We start from the raw sequence: 17,787 nt of genomic DNA, 5'->3' as shown, positions 1-17,787 counted from the left end.
ACACGCCGCCAACAACACATGGCCTACCGACCCACGTTCCCACAGGTGTCCCGATGAAAACGTTACCTCACATGTGTGGGTGCACCTACCTGGGTGCCAAGGGGAAAGCCTAAAACGCAAGAAACCCCAAGTCTGTTTTCAGACCAGAATTTCAGACTCTCTGTCGACCGGCACACCATACAGATATGGGCCTCGGGTGTCCAAGCCACCAAGGAAAACAGGGAACCCCATGTGTTTCCGAAAAGAGGACACCCGTGGGAATCCGCAGAGGTATGATTTGCACAAATCGGCCCAGAATTTATTACCCAGACACCCCCCAAAGTCCAAAATGTGGGGAAAAAAACGTATTTTCCTCACACTTCGCTCGGCTCACCCATTGAAACATGCCCCCAACAACACATGGCATACCGTCCCGCGTTCCCACAGGTGTCCCGATCTAAACGGTACCTCACATGTGTGGGTGCACCTACCAGGGCGCCAAGGGGAAAGCCTAAAACACAAGTAACCCCAAGTCGTTTCCACACCTGAATAGCACACTCTCACATCATACAGATATGGGCCTCGGGTGTCCAAGCCACCAAGGAAAACAGGGAACCCCATGCATTTCCGAAAAGAGGACACCCGTGGGAATCGGCAGAGGTATGATTTGGGCAAATCGGCCCAGAATTTATTACCCAGACACCCCCGCAAAGTCCGAAATGTGGGGAAAAAAATGCATTTTCCGCACATTTCACTCGGCGCACCCATCGAAACACGCCGCCAACAACACATGGCCTACCGTCCCACGTTCCCACAGGTGTCCCGATGAAAACGTTACCTCACATGTGTGGGTGCACCTACCTGGGTGCCAAGGGGAAAGCCTAAAACACAAGTAACCCCAAGTCTGTTTTCAGACCAGAATTTCAGACTCTCTGCCGACCGGCACACCATACAGATATGGGCCTCGGGTGTCCAAGCCACCAAGGAAAACAGGGAACCCCATGCATTTCCGAAAAGTGGACAACTGTGGGAATCCGCAGAGGTATGATTTGCGCAAATCGGCCAAGAATTTATTACCCAGACACCCCCGCAAAGTCCGAAATGTGGGGGAAAAAACGCATTTTCCGCACATTTCGCTCGGCTCACCCATCGAAACACGCCCCCAACAACACATGGCCTACCGTCCCATGTTCCCACAGGTGTCCGGATGAAAACAGTACCTCACATGTGTGGGTGCGCCTACCTTGGCGCCAATGGGAAAGGCTAAAACACAAGTAACCCCAAGTCTGTTTTCACACCTGAATTGCACACTCTCACATCATACAGATATGGGCCTCGGGTGTCCAAGCCACCAAGGAAAACAGGGAAACCCATGCATTTCCGAAAAGTGGACACCCGTGGGAATCCGCAGAGGTATGATTTGCGCAAATCGGCCAAGAATTTATTACCCAGACACCCCCGCAAAGTCCGAAATGTGGGGGAAAAAACGCATTTTCCGCACATTTCGCTCGGCTCACCCATCGAAACACACCCCCAACAACACATGGCCTACCGTCCCATGTTCCCACAGGTGTCCGGATGAAAACAGTACCTCACATGTGTGGGTGCACCTACCTTGGCGCCAAGGGGAAAGGCTAAAACACAAGTAACCCCAAGTCTGTTTTCACACCTGAATTGCACACTCTCACATCATACAAATATGGGCCTCGGGTGTCCAAGCCACCAAGGAAAACAGGGAAACCCATGCATTTCCGAAAAGTAGACACCCGTGGGAATCCGCAGAGGTATGATTTGCGCAAATCGGCCAAGAATTTATTACCCAGACACCCCCGCAAAGTCCGAAATGTGGGGGAAAAAACGCATTTTCCGCACATTTCGCTCGGCTCACCCATCGAAACACGCCCCCAACAACACATGGCCTACCGTCCCATGTTCCTACAGGTGTCCGGATGAAAACGGTACCTCACATGTGTGGGTGCACCTACCTTGGCGCCAAGGGGAAAGGCTAAAACACAATTAACCCCAAGTCTGTTTTCACACCTGAATTGCACACTCTCACATCATACAGATATGGGTCTCGGGTGTCCAAGCCACTAAGGAAAACAGGGAACCCCATGCATTTCCAAAAAGTGGACACCCGTGGGAATCCGCAGAGGTATGAGTTGCGCAAATCGGCCCAGAATTTATTACCCAGACACCCCCAAAAGTCCGAAATGTGGGGAAAAAAACGTATTTTCCTCACACTTCTCTTGGCTCACCCATTGAAACATGCCCCCAACAACACATGGCATACCGTCCCGCGTTCCCACAGGTGTCCCAATGAAAACGTTACCTCACATGTGTGGGTGCACCTACCTGGGCGCCAAGGGGAAAGCCTAAAACACAAGTAACCCCAAGTCTGTTTTCAGACCAGAATTTCAGACTCTCTGCCGACCGGCACACCATACAGATATGGGCCTCGGGTGTCCAAGCCACCAAGGAAAACAGGGAACCCCATGCATTTCCGAAAAGTGGACACCCGTGGGAATCCGCAGAGGTATGATTTGCGCAAATCGGCCAAGAATTTATTACCCAGACACCACCGCAAAGTCCGAAATGTGGGGGAAAAACGCATGTTCCGCACATTTCGCTCGGCTCACCCATCGAAACACGCAGCCAACAACACAAGGCCTACCGTCCCACGTTCCCACAGGTGTCCCGATGAAAACGTTACCTCACATGTGTGGGTGCACCTACCTGGGTGCCAAGGGGAAAGCCTAAAACACTAGTAACCTCAAGTCTGTTTTCAGACCAGAATTTCAGACTCTCTGCCGACCGGAACACCATACAGATATGGGCCCCGGGTGTCCAAGCCACCAAGGAAAACAGGGAACCCCATGTATTTCAGAAAAGAGGACACCCGTGGGAATCCTCAGAGGTATGATTTGCGCAAATCGGCCCAGAATTTATTACCCAGGCAACCCCCAAAGTCCGAAATGTGGGGAAAAAACCGCATTTTCCGCACACTTCTCTCGGCTCGCCCATCGAAACATGCCCCCAACAACACATGGCCTACCGTCCCGTGTTCCCACAGGTGTCCCGATCTAAACGGTACCTCACATGTGTGGGTGCACCTACCAGAGCGCCAAGGGGAAAGCCTAAAACACAAGTAACCCCAAGTCGTTTTCACACCTGAATTGCACACTCTCACATCATACAGATATGGGCCTCGGGTGTCCAAGCCACCAAGGAAAACAGGGAACCCCATGCATTTCCGAAAAGAGGACACCTGTGGGAATCGGCAGAGGTATGATTTGGGCAAATCGGCCCAGAATTTATTACCCAGACACCCCCGCAAAGTCTGAAATGTGGGGAAAAAAATGCATTTTCCGCACATTTCACTCGGTGCACCCATCGAAACACGCCGCCAACAACACATGGCCTACCATCCCACATTCCCACAGGTGTCCCGATGAAAACGATACCTCACATGTGTGGGTGCACCTACCTGGGTGCCAAGGGGAAAGCCTAAAACACAAGTAACCCCAAGTCTGTTTTCAGACCAGAATTTCAGACTCTCTGCCGACTGGCACACCATACAGATATGGGCCTCGGGTGTCCAAGCCACCAAGGAAAACAGGGAACCCCATGCATTTCCAAAAAGTGGACACCCGTGGGAATCCGCAGAGGTATGATTTGCGCAAATCGGCCAAGAATTTATTACCCAGACACCCCCGCAAAGTCCGAAATGTGGGGGAAAAAACGCATTTTCCGCACATTTCGCTCGGCTCACCCATCGAAACACGCCCCCAACAACACATGGCCTACCGTCCCATGTTCCCACAGGTGTCCGGATGAAAACGGTACCTCACATGTGTGGGTGCACCTACCTTGGCGCCAAGGGGAAAGGCTAAAACACAAGTAACCCCAAGTCTGTTTTCACACCTGAATTGCACACTCTCACATCATACAGATATGGGCCTCGGGTGTCCAAGCCACCAAGGAAAACAGGGAACCCCATGCATTTCCGAAAAGAGGACACCCGTGGGAATCCGCAGAGGTATGAGTTGCGCAAATCGGCCCAGAATTTATTACCCAGACACCCCCCAAAGTCCGAAATGTGGGGAAAAAAACGTATTTTCCTCACACTTCGCTCGGCTCACCCATTGAAACATGCCCCCAACAACACATGGCATACCGTCCTGCGTTCCCACAGGTGTCCCAATGAAAACGTTACCTCACATGTGTGGGTGCACCTACCTGGGTGCCAAGGGGAAAGCCTAAAACACAAGTAACCCCAAGTCTGTTTTCAGACCAGAATTTCAGACTCTCTGCCAACCGGCACACCATACAGATATGGGCCTCGGGTGTCCAAGCCACCAAGGAAAACAGGGAACCCCATGTATTTCCGAAAAGAGGACACCCGTCAGAATCCGCAGAGGTATGAGTTGCGCAAACCGGCCCAGAATGTATTACCCAGACACCCCACAAAGTCCGAAATGTGAGGAAAAAAATGTATTTTCCGCACACTTCGCTCGGCTCATCCATCGAAACATGCCCCGAACAACACATGGCCTACCGTCCTGCGTTCCCACAGGTGTCCCGATCTAAACGGTACCTCACATGTGTGGGTGCACCTACCAGGGCGCCAAGGAGAAAGCCTAAAACACAAGTAACCCTAAATCGTTTTCACACCTGAATTGCACACTCTCACATCATACAGATATGGGCCTCGGGTGTCCAAGCCACCAAGGAAAACAGGGAACCCCATGCATTTCCGAAAAGAGGACACCCGTGGGAATCGGCAGAGATATGATTTGGGCAAATCGGCCCAGAATTTATTACCCAGACACCCCCGCAAAGTCCGAAATGTGGGGAAAAAAATGCATTTTCCGCACATTTCACTCGGCGCACCCATCGAAACACGCCGCCAACAACACATGGCCTACCGTCCCACGTTCCCACAGGTGTCCCGATGAAAACGTTACCTCACATGTGTGGGTGCACCTACCTGGGTGCCAAGGGGAAAGCCTAAAACACAAGTAACCCCAAGTATGTTTTCAGACCAGAATTTCAGACTCTCTGCCGACCGGCACACCATACAGATATGGGCCTCGGGTGTCCAAGCCACCAAGGAAAACAGGGAACCCCATGTGTTTCCGAAAAGAGGACACCTGTGGGAATCCGCAGAGGTATGATTTGCGCAAATCGGCCCAGAATTTATTACCCAGACACCCCCTAAAGTCCGAAATGTGGGGAAAAATACGTATTTTCCTCATATTTCGCTCGGCTCACCCATCGAAACACGCTCCCAACAACACATGGCCTACCGTCTCGCGTTCCCACAGGTCCCGATGAAAACGGTACCTCACATGTGTGGGTGCACCTACCTGGGTGCCAAGGGGAAAGCCTGAAACACAAGTAACCCCAAGTCGGTTTTCAGACCAGAATTTCAGACTCTCTGCCGACCGGCACACCATACAGATATGGGCCTCGGGTGTCCAAGCCACCAGGGAAAACAGGGAACCCCATGTATTTCCGAAAAGAGGACACCTGTGGGAATCCGCAGAGGTATGATTTACGCAAATCGGCCCAGAATTTATTACCCAGACAACCCCCAAAGTCTGAAATGTGGGGAAAAAAATGCATTTTCCGCACACTTTGCTCGGCTCATCCATCGAAACATGCCCCCAACAACACATGGCCTACCGTCCCGCGTTCCCACAGGTGTCCCGATCTAAACGGTACCTCACATGTGTGGGTGCACCTACCAGGGCGCCAAGGAGAAAGCCTAAAACACAAGTAACCCCAAATCGTTTTCACACCTGAATTGCACACTCTCACATCATACAGATATGGGCCTCGGGTGTCCAAGCCACCAAGGAAAACAGGGAACCCCATGCATTTCCGAAAAGAGGACACCCGTGGGAATCGGCAGAGGTATGATTTGGGCAAATCGGCCCAGAATTTATTACCCAGACACCCCTGCAAATTCCGAAATGTGGGGAAAAAAATGTATTTTCCGCACATTTCACTCGGCGTACTCATCGAAACACGCCGCAAACAACACATGGCCTACCGTCCCACGTTCCCACAAGTGTCCCGATGAAAACTTTACCTCACATGTGTGGGTGCACCTACCTGGGTGCCAAGGGGACAGCCTAAAACACAAGTAACCCCAAGTCTGTTTTCAGACCAGAATTTCAGACTCTCTGTCGACCGGCACACCATACAGATATAGGCCTCGGGTGTCCAAGGCACCAAGGAAAACAGGGAACCCCATGCATTTCCGAAAAGAGGACACTCGTGGGATTCCACAGAGGTATGATTTGCGCAAATCGGCCCAGAATGTATTACCCAGACACCCCTGCAAAGTCCGAAATGTGGGGGGAAAAATGTATTTTCTGCAAATTTCGCTCGGCTCATCCACCGAAATACGCCCCCAACAACACATGGCCTACTGTCCCGCGTTCCCACAAGTGTCCCGATGAAAACGGTACCTCACATGTGTGGGTGCACCGACCTGGGCGCCAAGGGGAAAGCCTAAAACACAGGTAACCCCAAGTCTGTTTTTAAACCAGAATTTCAGACTCTCTGCCGCCCGGCACACCATACAGATATGGGCCTCGGGTGTCCAAGCCACCAAGGAGAACAGGGAACCCCATGCATTTCCGAAAGGAGGACACCCATGGGAATCCGCAGAGGTATGATTTGCGCAAATCGGCCCAGAATTTATTACCCAGACACCCCCACAAAGTCCGAAATGAGGGGAAAAAACGCATTTTCCGCACATATCGCTCGGCTCACCCATCGAAACACGCCCCCAACAACACATGGCCTACCGTCCCGCGTTCCCACAGGTCCCGATGAAAATGGTACCTCACATGTGTGGGTGCACCTACCTGGGTGCCAAGGGGAAAGCCTAAAACACAAGTAACCCCAAGTCTGTTTTCAGACCAGAATTTCAGACTCTCTGCCGACCGGCACACCATACAGATATGGGCCTCGGGTGTCCAAGCCACCAAGGAAAACAGGGAACCCCATGTATTTCCGAAAAGAGGACACCCGTGGGAATCCGCAGAGGTATGATTTGCGCAAATCGGCCCAGAATTTATTACCCAGACACCCCCCCAAAGTCCGAAATGTGGGGAAAAAAACGCATTTTCCGCACACTTCGCTCGGCTCACCCATCGAAACATGCCCCCAACAACACATGGCCTACCGTCCCGCGTTCCCACAGGTGTCCCGATCTAAACGGTACCTCACATGTGTGGGTGCACCTACCAGGGCGCCAAGGGGAAAGCCTAAAACACAAGTAACCCCAAGTCGTTTTCACACCTGAATTGCACACTCTCACATCATACAGATATGGGCCTCGGGTGTCCAAGCCACCAAGGAAAACAGGGAACCCCATGCATTTCTGAAAAGAGGACACCCGTGGGAATCGGCAGAGATATGATTTGGGCAAATCGGCCCAGAATTTATTACCCAGACACCCCCGCAAAGTCCGAAATGTGGGGAAAGAAATGCATTTTCCGCACATTTCACTCGGCGCACACATCGAAACACGCAGCCAACAACACAAGGCCTACCGTCCCACGTTCCCACAGGTGTCCCGATGAAAATGTTACCTCACATGTGTGGGTGCACCTACCTGGGTGCCAAGGGGAAAGCCTAAAACACTAGTAACCTCAAGTCTGTTTTCAGACCAGAATTTCAGACTCTCTGCCGACCGGAACACCATACAGATATGGGCCCCGGGTGTCCAAGCCACCAAGGAAAACAGGGAACCCCATGTATTTCAGAAAAGAGGACACCTGTGGGAATCCTCAGAGGTATGATTTGCGCAAATCGGCCCAGAATTTATTACCCAGGCAACCCCCAAAGTCCGAAATGTGGGGAAAAAAACGCATTTTCCGCACACTTCGCTCGGCTCGCCCATCGAAACATGCCCCAACAACACATGGCCTACCGTCCCGTGTTCCCACAGGTGTCCCGATCTAAACGGTACCTCACATGTGTGGGTGCACCTACCAGGGCGCCAAGGGGAAAGCCTAAAACACAAGTAACCCCAAGTCGTTTTCACACCTGAATTGCACACTCTCACATCATACAGATATGGGCCTCGGGTGTCCAAGCCACCAAGGAAAACAGGGAACCCCATGCATTTCCGAAAAGAGGACACCTGTGGGAATCGGCAGAGGTATGATTTGGGCAAATCGGCCCAGAATTTATTACCCAGACACCCCCGCAAAGTCTGAAATGTGGGGAAAAAAATGCATTTTCCGCACATTTCACTCGGTGCACCCATCGAAACACGCCGCCAACAACACATGGCCTACCGTCCCACATTCCCACAGGTGTCCCGATGAATACGTTACCTCACATGTGTGGGTGCACCTACCTGGGTGCCAAGGGGAAAGCCTAAAACACAAGTAACCCCAAGTCTGTTTTCAGACCAGAATTTCAGACTCTCTGCCGACTGGCACACCATACAGATATGGGCCTCGGGTGTCCAAGCCACCAAGGAGAACAGGGAACCCCATGCATTTCCGAAAAGTGGACACCCGTGGGAATCCGCAGAGGTATGATTTGCGCAAATCGGCCAAGAATTTATTACCCAGACACCCCCGCAAAGTCCGAAATGTGGGGGAAAAAACGCATTTTCCGCACATTCCGCTCGGCTCACCCATCGAAACACGCCCCCAACAACACATGGCCTACCGTCCCATGTTCCCACAGGTGTCCGGATGAAAACGGTACCTCACATGTGTGGGTGCACCTACCTTGGCGCCAAGGGGAAAGGCTAAAACACAAGTAACCCCAAGTCTGTTTTCACACCTGAATTGCACACTCTCACATCATACAGATATGGGCCTCGGGTGTCCAAGCCACCAAGGAAAACAGGGAACCCCATGCATTTCCGAAAAGAGGACACCCGTGGGAATCCGCAGAGGTATGAGTTGCGCAAATCGGCCCAGAATTTATTACCCAGACACCCCCCAAAGTCCGAAATGTGGGGAAAAAAACGTATTTTCCTCACACTTCGCTCGGCTCACCCATTGAAACATGCCCCCAACAACATATGGCATACCGTCCTGCGTTCCCACAGGTGTCCCAATGAAAACGTTACCTCACATGTGTGGGTGCACCTACCTGGGTGCCAAGGGGAAAGCCTAAAACACAAGTAACCCCAAGTCTGTTTTCAGACCAGAATTTCAGACTCTCTGCCAACCGGCACACCATACAGATATGGGCCTCGGGTGTCCAAGCCACCAAGGAAAACAGGGAACCCCATGTATTTCCGAAAAGAGGACACCCGTGGGAATCCGCAGAGGTATGATTTGCACAAATCGACCCAGAATGTATTACCCAGACACCCCCGCAAAGTCTGAAATGTGGGGGAAAAAACACATTTTCCACACATTTCACTCAGCGCACCCATCGAAACACGCCGCCAACAACACATGGCCTACCGTCCCGCGTTCCCACAGGTGTCCTGATGAAAACGTTCCCTCACATGTGTGGTTGCACCTACCTGGGCGCCAAGGGGAAAGCCTAAAACACAAGAAACCCCAAGTCTGTTTTCAGACCAGAATTTCGGACTCTCTGTCGACCGGCACAGCATACAGATATGGGCCTTGGGTGTCCAAGGCACCAAGGAAAACAGGGAACCCCAAGCATTTCCGAAAAGAGGACACCCGTCGGAATCCGCAGAGGTATGAGTTGCGCAAACCGGCCCAGAATGTATTACCCAGACACCCCACAAAGTCCGAAATGTGAGGAAAAAAATGTATTTTCCGCACACTTCGCTCGGCTCATCCATCGAAACATGCCCCGAACAACACATGGCCTACCGTCCTGCGTTCCCACAGGTGTCCCGATCTAAACGGTACCTCACATGTGTGGGTGCACCTACCAGGGCGCCAAGGAGAAAGCCTAAAACACAAGTAACCCTAAATCGTTTTCACACCTGAATTGCACACTCTCACATCATACAGATATGGGCCTCGGGTGTCCAAGCCACCAAGGAAAACAGGGAACCCCATGCATTTCTGAAAAGAGGACACCTGTGGGAATCGGCAGAGATATGATTTGGGCAAATCGGCCCAGAATTTATTACCCAGACACCCCCGCAAAGTCCGAAATGTGGTGAAAAAAATGCATTTTCCGCACATTTCACTCGGCGCACCCATCGAAACACGCCGCCAACAACACATGGCCTACCGTCCCACGTTCCCACAGGTGTCCCGATGAAAACGTTACCTCACATGTGTGGGTGCACCTACCTGGGTGCCAAGGGGAAAGCCTAAAACACAAGTAACCCCAAGTATGTTTTCAGACCAGAATTTCAGACTCTCTGCCGACCGGCACACCATACAGATATGGGCCTCGGGTGTCCAAGCCACCAAGGAAAACAGGGAACCCCATGTATTTCCGAAAAGAGGACACCCGTGGGAATCCGCAGAGGTATGATTTACGCAAATCAGCCCAGAATTTATTACCCAGACAACCCCCAAAGTCTGAAATGTGGGGAAAAAAACGCATTTTCCGCACACTTCGCTCGGCTCACCCATCGAAACACGCCCCCAACAACACATGGCCTACCGTCCCATGTTCCCACAGGTGTCCGGATGAAAACGGTACCTCACATGTGTGGGTAAACCTACCTTGGCGCCAAGGGGAAAGGCTAAAACACAAGTAACCCCAAGTCTGTTTTCACGCCTGAATTGCACACTCTCACATCATACAGATATGGGCCTCGGGTGTCCAAGCCACCAAGGAAAACAGGGAACCCCATGCATTTCCGAAAAGTGGACATCCGTGGGAATCCGCAGAGGTATGATTTGCGCAAATTGGCCAAGAATTTATTACCCAGACACCCCTGCAAAGTCCGAAATGTGGGGGAAAAAACGCATTTTCTGCACATTTCGCTCGGCTCACCCATCGAAACACGCCCCCAACAACATATGGCCTACCGTCACATGTTCCCACAGGTGTCCGGATGAAAACGGTACCACACATGTGTGGGTGCACCTACCTTGGCGCCAAGGGGAAAGGCTAAAACACAAGTAACCCCAAGTCTGTTTTCACACCTGAATTGCACACTCTCACATCATACAGATATGGGTCTCGGGTATCCAAGCCACCAAGGAAAACAGACACCCGTGGGAATGCGCAGAGGTATGAGTTGCGCAAATCGGCCCAGAATTTATTACCCAGACACCCCCCAAAGTCCGAAATGTGGGGAAAAAAACGTATTTTCCTCACACTTCGCTCGGCTCACCCATTGAAACATGCCCCCAACAACACATGGCATACCGTCCCGCGTTCCCACAGGTGTCCCAATGAAAACGTTACCTCACATGTGTGGGTGCACCTACCTGTGCGCCAAGGGGAAAGCCTAAAACACAAGTAACCCCAAGTCTGTTTTCAGGCCAGAATTTCAGACTCTCTGCCGACCGGCACACCATACAGATATGGGCCTCGGGTGTCCAAGCCACCAAGGAAAACAGGGAACCCCATGTATTTCCGAAAAGAGGACACCCGTGGGAATCCGCAGAGGTATGATTTGCACAAATCGACCCAGAATGTATTACCCAGACACCCCTGCAAAGTCTGAAATGTGGGGGAAAAAACACATTTTCCGCACATTTCACTCAGCGCACCCATCGAAACACGCCTCCAACAACACATGGCCTACCGTCCCGCGTTCCCACAGGAGTCCCGATGAAAACGTTCCCTCACATGTGTGGTTGCACCTACCTGGGCGCCAAGGGGAAAGCCTGAAACACAAGTAACCCCAAGTCTGTTTTCAGACCAGAATTTCAGAGTCTCTGTCGACCGGCACAGCATACAGATATGGGCCTTGGGTGTCCAAGACACCAAGGAAAACAGGGAACCCCATGCATTTCCGAAAAGAGGACACCCGTGGGAATCCGCAGAGGTATGATTTACGCAAACCGGCCCAGAATGTTTTACCCAGACACCCCCCAAAGTCCGAAATGTGGGGAAAAAAACGTATTTTCCTCACACTTCGCTCGGCTCACCCATCGAAACATGCCCCCAACATTACATGGCCTACCGTCCCGCGTTCCCACAGGTCCCGATGAAAACGGTACCTCACATGTGTGGGTGCACCTACCTGGGTGCCAAGGGGAAAGCCTAAAACACAAGTAACCCCAAGTCTGTTTTCAGACCAGAATTTCAGACTCTCTGCCGACTGGCACACCATACAGATATGGGCCTCGGGTGTCCAAGCCACCAAGGAAAACAGGGAACCCCATGCATTTCCGAAAAGAGGACACCCGTGGGAATCCGCAGAGGTATGAGTTGCGCAAATCGGCCCAGAATTTATTACCCAGACACCCCCCAAAGTCCGAAATGTGGGGAAAAAAACGTATTTTCCTCACACTTCGCTCGGCTCACCCATTGAAACATGCCCCCAACAACATATGGCATACCGTCCTGCGTTCCCACAGGTGTCCCAATGAAAACGTTACCTCACATGTGTGGGTGCACCTACCTGGGTGCCAAGGGGAAAGCCTAAAACACAAGTAACCCCAAGTCTGTTTTCAGACCAGAATTTCAGACTCTCTGCCAACCGGCACACCATACAGATATGGGCCTCGGGTGTCCAAGCCACCAAGGAAAACAGGGAACCCCATGTATTTCCGAAAAGAGGACACCCGTGGGAATCCGCAGAGGTATGATTTGCACAAATCGACCCAGAATGTATTACCCAGACACCCCCGCAAAGTCTGAAATGTGGGGGAAAAAACACATTTTCCACACATTTCACTCAGCGCACCCATCGAAACACGCCGCCAACAACACATGGCCTACCGTCCCGCGTTCCCACAGGTGTCCTGATGAAAACGTTCCCTCACATGTGTGGTTGCACCTACCTGGGCGCCAAGGGGAAAGCCTAAAACACAAGAAACCCCAAGTCTGTTTTCAGACCAGAATTTCGGACTCTCTGTCGACCGGCACAGCATACAGATATGGGCCTTGGGTGTCCAAGGCACCAAGGAAAACAGGGAACCCCAAGCATTTCCGAAAAGAGGACACCCGTCGGAATCCGCAGAGGTATGAGTTGCGCAAACCGGCCCAGAATGTATTACCCAGACACCCCACAAAGTCCGAAATGTGAGGAAAAAAATGTATTTTCCGCACACTTCGCTCGGCTCATCCATCGAAACATGCCCCGAACAACACATGGCCTATCGTCCTGCGTTCCCACAGGTGTCCCGATCTAAACGGTACCTCACATGTGTGGGTGCACCTACCAGGGCGCCAAGGGGAAAGCCTAAAACACAAGTAACCCCAAGTCGTTTTCACACCTGAATTGCACACTCTCACATCATACAGATATGGGCCTCGGGTGTCCAAGCCACCAAGGAAAACAGGGAACCCCATGCATTTCTGAAAAGAGGACACCCGTGGGAATCGGCAGAGATATGATTTGGGCAAATCGGCCCAGAATATATTACCCAGACACCCCCGCAAAGTCCGAAATGTGGTGAAAAAAATGCATTTTCCGCACATTTCACTCGGCGCACCCATCGAAACACGCCGCCAACAACACATGGCCTACCGTCCCACGTTCCCACAGGTGTCCCGATGAAAACGTTACCTCACATGTGTGGGTGCACCTACCTGGGTGCCAAGGGGAAAGCCTAAAACACAAGTAACCCCAAGTATGTTTTCAGACCAGAATTTCAGACTCTCTGCCGACCGGCACACCATACAGATATGGGCCTCGGGTGTCCAAGCCACCAAGGAAAACAGGGAACCCCATGTGTTTCCGAAAAGAGGACACCCGTGGGAATCCGCAGAGGTATGATTTGCGCAAATCGGCCCAGAATTTATTACCCAGACACCCCCTAAAGTCCGAAATGTGGGGAAAAATACGTATTTTCCTCACATTTCGCTCGGCTCACCCATCGAAACACGCTCCCAACAACACATGGCCTACCGTCTCGCGTTCCCACAGGTCCCAATGAAAACGGTACCTCACATGTGTGGGTGCACCTACCTGGGTGCCAAGGGGAAAGCCTAAAACACAAGTAACCCCAAGTCGGTTTTCAGACCAGAATTTCAGACTCTCTGCCGACCGGCACACCATACAGATATGGGCCTCGGGTATCCAAGCCACCAAGGAAAACAGGGAACCCCATGTGTTTCCGAAAAGAGGACACCCGTGGGAATCCGCGGAGGTATGATTTGCGCAAATCGGCCCAGAATTTATTACCCAGACAGCCCCCAAAGTCCGAAATGTGGGGAAAAAAACGTATTTTCCTCACACTTCGCTCGGCTCACCCAATGAAACATGCCCCCAACAACACATGGCATACCGTCCCGCGTTCCCACAGGTGTCCTGATCTAAACGGTACCTCACATGTGTGGGTGCACCTACCAGGGCGCCAAAGGGAAAGCCTAAAACACAAGTAACCCCAAGTCGTTTTCACACCTGAATTGCACACTCTCACATCATAAAGATATGGGCCTCGGGTGTCCAAGCCACCAAGGAAAACAGGGAACCCCATGCATTTCCGAAAAGAGGACACCCGTGGGAATCGGCAGAGGTATGATTTGGGCAAATCGGCCCAGAATTTATTACCCAGACACCCCCGCAAAGTCCGAAATGTGGGGAAAAAAATGCATTTTCCGCACATTTCACTCGGCGCACCCATCGAAACACGCCGCCAACAATACATGGCCTACCGTCCCACGTTCCCACAGGTGTCCCGATGAAAACGTTAACTCACATATGTGGGTGCACCTACCTGGGTGCCAAGGGGAAAGCCTAAAACACAAGTAACCCCAAGTCGGTTTTCAGACCAGAATTTCAGACTCTCTGCCGACCGGCACACCATACAGATATGGGCCTCGGGTGTCCAAGCCACCAAGGAAAACAGGGAACCCCATGTATTTCCGAAAAGAGGACACCCGTGGGAATCCGCAGAGGTATGATTTACGCAAATCAGCCCAGAATTTATTACCCAGACAACCCCCAAAGTCTGAAATGTGGGGAAAAAAACGCATTTTCCGCACACTTCGCTCGGCTCACCCATCGAAACACGCCCCCAACAACACATGGCCTACCGTCCCATGTTCCCACAGGTGTCCGGATGAAAACGGTACCTCACATGTGTGGGTAAACCTACCTTGGCGCCAAGGGGAAAGGCTAAAACACAAGTAACCCCAAGTCTGTTTTCACGCCTGAATTGCACACTCTCACATCATACAGATATGGGCCTCGGGTGTCCAAGCCACCAAGGAAAACAGGGAACCCCATGCATTTCCGAAAAGTGGACATCCGTGGGAATCCGCAGAGGTATGATTTGCGCAAATTGGCCAAGAATTTATTACCCAGACACCCCTGCAAAGTCCGAAATGTGGGGGAAAAAACGCATTTTCTGCACATTTCGCTCGGCTCACCCATCGAAACACGCCCCCAACAACATATGGCCTACCGTCACATGTTCCCACAGGTGTCCGGATGAAAACGGTACCACACATGTGTGGGTGCACCTACCTGGGTGCCAAGGGGAAAGCCTAAAACACAAGTAACCCCAAGTCGGTTTTCAGACCAGAATTTCAGACTCTCTGCCGACAGGCACACCATACAGATATGGGCCTCGGGTGTCCAAGCCACCAAGGAAAACAGGGAACCCCATGTATTTCCAAAAAGAGGACACCAGTGGGAATCCGCAGAGGTATGATTTGCGCAAATCGGCCCAGAATTTATTACCCAGACACCCCCCCAAAGTCCGAAATGTGGGGAAAAAAACGATTTTCCGCACACTTCGCTCGGCTCACCCATCGAAACATGCCCCCAACAACACATGGCCTACCGTCCCGCGTTCCCACAGGTGTCCCGATCTAAACGGTACCTCACGTGTGTGGGTGCAACTACCTGGGCGCCAAGGGGAAAGCCTAAAACACAAGTAACCCCAAGTCGTTTTCACACCTGAATTGCACACTCTCACATCATACAGATATGGGCCTCGGGTGTCCAAGCCACCAAGTAAAACAGGGAACCCCATGCATTTCCGAAAAGAGGACACCCGTGGGAATCGGCAGAGGTATGATTTGGGCAAATCGGCCCAGAATTTATTACCCAGACACCCCCGCAAAGTCCGAAATGTGAGGAAAAAAATGCATTTTCTGCACATTTCACTTGGCGCACCCATCGAAACACGCCGCCAACAACACATGGCCTACCGTCCCACATTCCCACAGGTGTCCCGATGAAAACGTTACCTCACATGTGTGGGTGCACCTACCTGGGTGCCAAGGGGAAAGCCTAAAACACAAGTAACCCCAAGTTTGTTTTCAGACCAGAATCTCAGACTCTCTGCCGACCGGCACACCATACAGATATGGGCCTCGGGTGTCCAAGCCACCAAGGAAAACAGAGAACCCCATATATTTTCGAAAAGACGACACCCGTGGGAATCCGCAGAGGTATGATTTGCACAAATCGACCCAGAATTTATTACCCAGACACCCCCGCAAAGTCTGAAATGTGGGGGAAAAAACACATTTTCTGCACATTTCACTCAGCGCACCCATCGAAACACGCCGCCAACAACACATGGCCTACCGTCCCGCGTTCCCACAGGTGTCCCGATGAAAACGTTACCTCACATGTGTGGTTGCATCTACCTGGGCGCCAAGGGGAAAGCCTAAAACACAAGTAACCCCAAGTCTGTTTTCAGACCAGAATTTCAGAATCTCTGTCGACCGGCACACCATACAGATATGGGCCTCGGGTGTCCAAGGCACCAAGGAAAACAGGGAACACCATGCATTTCCGAAAAGAGGACACTCGTGGGATTCCGCAGAGGTATGATTTGCGCAAATCGGCCCAGAATGTATTACCCAGACACCCCTGCAAGTCCGAAATGTGGGGGGAAAATGTATTTTCCGCAAATTTCGTTCGGTTTACCCATCGAAATACGCCCCCAACAACACATGGCCTACTGTCCCGCGTTCCCACAAGTGTCCCGATGAAAACGGTACCTCACATGTGTGGGTGCACCTACCTGGGCGCCAAGGGGAAAGCCTAAAACACAAGTAACTCCAAGTCTGTTTTTAAACCAGAATTTCAGACTCTCTGCCGACCGGCACACCATACATATATGGGCCTTGGGTGTCCAAGCCACCAAGGAAAACAGGGAACCCCATGTATTTCCGAAAAGAGGACACCCGTGGGAATCTGCAGAGGTATGATTTACGCAAATCAGCCCAGAATTTATTACCCAGACAACCCCCAAAGCCTGAAATGTGGGGAAAAAAATGCATTTTCCGCACACTTCGCTCGGCTCACCCATCAAAACATGCCCCCAACAACACATGGCCTACCGTCCCGCGTTCCCACAGGTGTCCCGATCTAAACGGTACCTCACATGTGTGGGTGCACCTACCTGGGTGCCAAGGGGACAGCCTAAAACACAAGTAACCCCAAGTCTGTTTTCAGACCAGAATTTCAGACCCTCTGTCGACCGGCACACCATACAGATATAGGCCTCGGGTGTCCAAGCCACCAAGGAGAACAGGGAACTCCATGCATTTCCGAAAAGAGGACACCCATGGGAATCCGCAGAGGTATGATTTGCGCAAATCGGGCCAGAATTTATTACCCAGACACCCCTGCAAAGTCCGAAATGTGGGGGGAAAAATGTATTTTCTGCAAATTTCGCTCGGCTCATCCACCGAAATACGCCCCCAACAACACATGGCCTACTGTCCCGCGTTCCCACAAGTGTCCCGATGAAAACGGTACCTCACATGTGTGGGTGCACCGACCTGGGCGCCAAG

Source organism: Ambystoma mexicanum, chromosome 13, assembly GCF_040938575.1.
Source record: "Ambystoma mexicanum isolate Mex_15411 chromosome 13, UKY_AmexF1_1, whole genome shotgun sequence".
Classification (NCBI taxonomy): domain Eukaryota; kingdom Metazoa; phylum Chordata; class Amphibia; order Caudata; family Ambystomatidae; genus Ambystoma; species Ambystoma mexicanum.
The sequence above is the reverse complement of the archived record's forward strand: the minus strand, read 5'-3'. Positions refer to the sequence as shown.